Raw genomic sequence first — 6,816 nt, 5'->3', positions numbered from 1 at the left:
ATCTTTAGTGATGAGAATGCCAACTCTTGCCGAGTTACGTGAAAAATTATGTGTTAAATCAGTTTTAAGGTTCTTATAATCCCTGTTAGTTTAGTTCTTTGTTTTTAATATAACATAATTTACGTTAGATTTAGATTTATGTTATATTCGATTAGACTTAGGTTTATTTAGGTTTACCCACACACACACACACACACACAAGAAGAAGAGAGTTTTAACGTCGTAGGAAACTATCCCAAAAGACGTTAAAGATTAGGTTAGATGTAGACTTACGTTAAATTAGATTTAGGTTTATTTTTAGTTAGATTTACGTTTATTTATATTTACGCTTATTTACGTTAGATCGAGTCCACGCAAGAATTACTTACGGTTTGGGGTTTAGAGTTAGACGAACAGTGAAAAGATCTACTGTGAAAAGATGTTAAGATGCTGTGAAGTGCTACAGCTAGAGAAGAGGCAAAGGGGTTTTGTCCACTACATGCAGTATCATGTAGAGGTGGGTCTGTAGATTTCTTGTACCCACAAATATAGGTATTGACCAATAAAGGCGAGATTATAACCCGGTGGTTCTGATCTCCGTGCACCTCTAGACCGAGGTGTGCGGGGATTGGACATGACTAGAGAATGTGAGGTAGAGAGAGAGAGAGAGAGAGAGAGAGAGAGAGAGAGAGATAAGACGAAGAATGCCAATAGAATATTAAATTTGTTGTCCAGGTTATAAGATTATTATCCTAATTATGAGTAGTGACGAGGATGTGGGACCGTCCAACCGAAACACCTATCTCTCAACGAGGGTCTTATGTCCTTGTAATCAATGCAAGCATGCTGTGCGACGGACAAGACGTGTTTCTTTGCAGCACGTTCGCGAATTTGGCGAGTTCGATCCATCTATTATAGATCGAGTTGATGCCAATTATAACTCGTCGGACTCTGACGCTGGCCAACAAGCAGCAATCTTGCAACCCAATAGACGTGTTCGCAGGCGCTTTGGTCAAGCAGCATATGTGAGGCCACAAGATGTAGCCTCTGACAGCTCGGGGGATGATCATGCAGAGCACATTCCCAACGAGGCAATGTTTGAGCCCGAGATTGATGAAATGATCGAGACGATCATGGATTCAGAAAGGCTTATCTATGACGATATGAAAAGTGAAGCCGATACGCCATTGTATAATGGAGCACGTATGTCTAGATTGAAAGCACTCCTGGTTCTTCTCAACATGCAGGCAAAGTTTGGATGGAGTGACACTAGCGTCACAGCGCTTTTCAGGTGATCTATTACAATTAGTTTACTTTAATAAAACTCTAAATGTATAATGACCGGATAGATTTTTACACAACTGTATCGTATTTTTATGTTGTGTAGATTGCTTAAAGAGCACATACTACCAACTGACAATGTGATGCCAGATTCCCGAGATGAAGCAAGAAAGATTTTGCGAAACTTGGGGATGGATTACAATTCTATCCACGCTTGTCCTAATGACTGCATTCTTTTCAGAGGGGAATACATAGACATGGAGAAGTGTCCGAAATGTGATTCCGAAAGATATCGAGTAGATCTCCACGGGACAAAAATTCCACAAAAGGTTTTGCGACATTTTCCTCTGCTTCCTCGCATCAAGAATTTCTTCGAATGTAAGTCCATGGCCGCCCTAGCATCATGGCATGAGGAGAATAAATCTTCGGATGGTGTGCTACGAATTCCTGCAGATTGCGCAGCCTGGAAACATATAGATGGAACATGGTCGGATTTTGCCAGGGAAGCTCGAAATTTGCGCTTAGGCCTGGCTATGGATGGCGTAAATCCATTTGGTCAAAGATCAACATCTTACAATGTATGGCCCGTTGTCATCGTCAACTACAACATTCCCCCGTGGTTGACTACAAAGAAGGGGCACCTATGGCTAAGCTTGATTATGTCAGGGCGATATAAAGTGGAGAATATGGATGTGTATCTTCGTCCACTATTGGAAGAGCTACAACATCTGTGGATTGGCATAGAGGTGGTGGATATGAGCCGACACACAGGACGACGGAATGCTTTGATCAGAGGCATTCTAATGTGGACCATGCATGACTATCCCGGGCTAACAGAATGCTCAGGTGATCTATTGACACTCCTCACTCAGACACTGTAAATCTTGTTTTTTCCCATAGTTGATCTATTATCATGTGTATACATGCAGGGCTTCAAACAAGCGGATACAGAGCATGTGTCACAGACTGAATGCATGTAGGGCACCCTCACTGAAGAAGCAAATCTATGAAGGTCATCAAGCGTATCTTCCAGAGAATCATGTGTTACGCGACGGCTTTTTGGGAAGAGAGCCACCAAGGATGTCTGCACAAGCATGGTTAGAGCAGAAGGAGATGTGCGATGACGGATTGCCTCCAGGGATGAAGAGACTATCTCTATGGTACGAGTTACCATACTGGCCCCGACTCATGATCAATCACTTGCTCGATCCAATGCACATATTCAAGAATGTGGGTAATCTACTATGGGACCATCTGACCGGCAAGAAAGATACTTTGGGAGCCAGAGTTGACCTTAGAAATGTGGATCGTATGGAGCAATATTGGCCGCAAACAGCGTCTGATGGATCGATAAAACTCCCTAAAGCACCATGGATTTTCACAGGAGCCCAAGAACGCAAAGTAAAAGAGACCATTCGATCTTTGCAGACCCCCTTTGGCGTAATGCACTCGCTCCGAACGTGTTTTACTAAAGAAGGAAAGCTTACCGGTTTGAAGTCACACGATTGGTATAAAATGCGTCATGTACGTTCATAGTGGACTTTAATATCATTGCATAAAATGTGGACATACTTTAAAGTTTATTTTACCGGTTGCCATTGAGAGATGTTTGTCTCTCGACATCCGTAACACAATCTACAAACTTGCAAAGTTGGTGCAATGGATCTCACAAAAGGAGATCAACGTAGTCTCCATACCATTCGCCAAATTAAATGCTACGGAGCTTGTGTGCATGTTTGAGAAACATTTTCCTACTACAATGCTAACCATTCAGGTGCATCTTCTTGTTCACATAGTTGATGAGGTGGAAATAGCTGGCACAGTTCATTCCAGATGGATGTTCTTCTTAGAACGTTTCATGAAAACGCTTAAGGGATATGTGCGTCAAAAGGCACGTCCGGAGGGTAGATTGGCAGAAGGTTGGTTGGTATCAGAGTCCCTAGTGTACATTGGAGAGTGGCTAGACAGATTTGATAAAGCCCGGGACACGCTATGGCGAACCATAGATGATGAGCGCATATCTGGGATTGTCATGTGCAATCTCGGTGTTGAGAAGAAGATGACGGAAGATCTAGAGGCTAAAATCAACCGATTTTGCATGCGGTGACGAAGTGACTGAGGAAGAGTGGGAGTACTCTCGGGGTTGCGCGACCAAGGTAAGTTTGCAATGTACGACTAGCTAGTGACTTTTTTTCTAAACGTTTGAACGGCCACTCATAATCTTTGTTCGTTGTAGTATAAGTCATACACAGCAGCATGGTGTAAAGGTCGACATTTTAGGGTGGAACGGATCGACAAAAAGTGTTTTACTCAAGATTGTGGAATCATGGCAAAATTTGAACAGTCTAGTCGACGACGTTCCTCTGATGCAGATACTGTGGTGGCGGAACTCACTTACTTCGGCACGCTACAAGAGATTTTGAGGATCGATTACAGAGGATTTTTTGTCGACTTGTTCGACGTGCAATGGTTCAAGATAATCATGGAGGGTCGCAACGCTACTGTGCGTAGAGGAGAGTCTGGTTTTCTTGAGGTGGATTCTACTAAGAAATGGACTGACCTAAGAGACACTTTCGTACTACCCGAGCATTGTGAACAAGTAAGTATGTAAATAGTTAACATCCCCCTTTTACAAGTTATGTGCTTGAAAGCTCTCATGTAAGTTATGTGGCTCTGGCAGGTAATATTTCATCCTACAAAGTCTACATCAAACTGGTGGTACGTCATAGAGGTAGCCCCTCGTAGTGCAAGGACGTATGAAGGCTACCATGTGCCAATCACAACGGCATCAATGGAGGAGATCAGAGAAGATGCTCAATCAGAAGCCGCTGCGGTGGTGCCAGACGAGCATCAAGATGCTATTACTCTATATGGGGTGCATGCAGAGGAGCTACAAAATGAAACAGAGGATATGTGTTTAAACGGAGAGCTCTATATAGATATAGGAAGTTATGCTGAGTTATGCGAGGATGAGAGAGAGAGATCTCTTAAAGCCACAAATATTGTATTTGAACCCAGACGCCGGTGGAGACACCTGACGTCCGTACCCCCATCGACACGCCGCTCGAGACCCCTGCCGGGACACCTAGGTTCACGCGTCACCGGCCATAGGGCTTGCCTTACTCCATCGACTTCAGTGGCGGCATCATCATGGATGATGACGGCAAGAAGGTGATCTCGCGCATGCGTGGTCTTTGCTCTCAGCTGTTTAGACACTACATACTAAAAAAATGGAGTGAAGTACCAAGTGATTTAAAAGACAGAGTCATCAGCATACTTCATGATGAGTTTCCCGTTCCAACACGGGATCAACGCTTCAATGAAGACCTGATGAAGATTCGAATGCGCGAATACTGCAAACACAAGCGTTCCGAACTCCAAAAAGCAATCAAGCATGGGTGGAACAGGACAGATTGGCTAGCCAAAGAAGATTGGAAGAATGCGAAGAAAGCAGCGCGCGAGAATCCCGACAAGTGGAAGCAGCAAAAGGATGCAGCCAGAGCGCGAGTAGAGGCAGGGAGCTCGCACCACTTGGGGAGCGGTGGATGGGCATCATTTGAGGCCGATTTTGTAAGTGTTTTCGCATTGCTCTTTATGTTCGATAGTTTAGGGTTTATGAGTTTTTTAATTCTAACATAATGAAATCTTTGTATGTTTTGACAGTGGTCGATGATAGGACATGATCCCACACCGTACGAGCGCGAGTACGCAGGCAGGAAGGGCTTAAACGCCCTGATGGACATTCTCAGTTCTCGTGGCGGCATGGTTAGTATTAGGGTTTACTCTTTTCTATTTTTTGTATTGTTTTATAAATGTCGTTATATGTTTATACTTACTGAAAGCTGTCTTATTGTCTTTTTTTGCAGAATTCGACAGATATGCCGCTTGGACGCGATGAGACGTCTGACTAGACGACGTCAGTTTAGCCGTAGGTAGATAGCATTAGTTTAGGGTTTCTCATAGCTTATGTATCATGAGACGGATTTTATACGTCTTTTTGAACCATGTATATTATTACATTTGTCACCGCAGTTCATTTTGCCAATCAATTCTTTATGCCTATGATGTTGTACAATTGTCATTATTACATTTTCCAATCAATTCATTTTGCCTCTGATGTGTACAATTGTCAATTTTACGCTTGTCAATTTTGCAAACAATGTGTCTTGTGGGTGACTATTTTGGGTCTATTATCTACCCTTGCACTTTTTTAAAAAAGTGAATCAAGTACAATATGGTTGATGGGTGGCAGGGCATTCAATGCCCTGTCACCAAAAAAAATTTCTCTTGGGCGTCGCTATAACCGTCGCTATTTATGGCTCTCGAGCGTCGCTATAAGCGTCGCTATAGACTTCTGTGTAAACGGCGCTATAACCGTCGCTATGACCGTCGCTATGAGCATCTCTATATAGCGATGCTTATAGCGACGCATATAGCGACGCTCTCGTAGCGACGGTTTTAGCGACGCCGGGGGTTATAAAAACCCAGTGTATTTCCGTCGCCAACAGCGTCACAAGAGCACACAACCTCTTGTAGTGCAAGAGATTCAGTATTTAGGTCACATTATCTCTCAAGATGGCATCCAAATGGATCCATCAAAGCTAGAGGTAATAAAAGGATGGCCTAATCCAAGGAATCTTCATGAACTAAGAAGATTTATAGGTATGTGTGCATACTATAGATGCTTCATAGAAAAGTTCTCACAAATCGCAGGACCATTACATGACCTAACAATGAAAAACGTTAGGTATACATGGTTTGCCAACAAGAAAAATGCTTTCAAAAAGCTTAAAGAAAAGCTTATATCTCAACTTGTGCCTACACTACCGGATCTCTTAAAGCCATTTAAGGTCCAATGTGACACTTGTGGTGATTGCCTTGGAGCTGTTTTGCTCCAAGAAGGGCCTGCCATAGCCTATGAAAGTCGAAAGCTTGATCCTATTGAGCAAGCTCGAGGCATACATGAAAAGGAACTCCTCGCAGTTCTACATGCCTTAGACTCGTGGAAGCACTATTTATTGGGGACTCCTTTCATTCTGTAGAGTCTGATCACCAAAGCCTTAAGTACTTCATGATGCAAACCAAGCTCTTTGACAAACAAATGAGGTGGGATTTTTTTTTCGCAATTTCATTTTCATATTTCTCACATTGCTGGCAAGCATAATCATGTAGCCAATGCACTCTCAAGATGGTCAAGAGTGAATGCCGTTTCCATAGCAACTCACAATGATCTATCTTGTATGATAGATGAGAACGATATTGATCCCAATTTTAGAGATGTGATTTCAGCCCTTACACTAGGACTATGCATTACTAACTCACTACGTGAGAAAGTATCTCATGCTCCTCCTTATGCGGGGCATAGAGGGATTCAATCTACCCTAAAAGGGATTGAAACATATTTCTATTGGCCTGCCATGAAAGCAAACACATAAGAGTATGTTTCAAAATGTGTGGTATGCCAAAATTCGAAGTTTAATAAAGGGAAGCAACCTAGATTGCTTCAAACTTTGCCAATATATCCCTAATTCACCATGGGAGAGCATATCCATGGAT

This window comes from Adiantum capillus-veneris, chromosome 8 (genome assembly GCF_014529385.1).
Source record: "Adiantum capillus-veneris isolate H3 chromosome 8, ASM1452938v2, whole genome shotgun sequence".
Lineage (NCBI taxonomy): Eukaryota > Viridiplantae > Streptophyta > Polypodiopsida > Polypodiales > Pteridaceae > Adiantum > Adiantum capillus-veneris.
Note: the sequence above shows the minus strand (reverse complement) of the source record.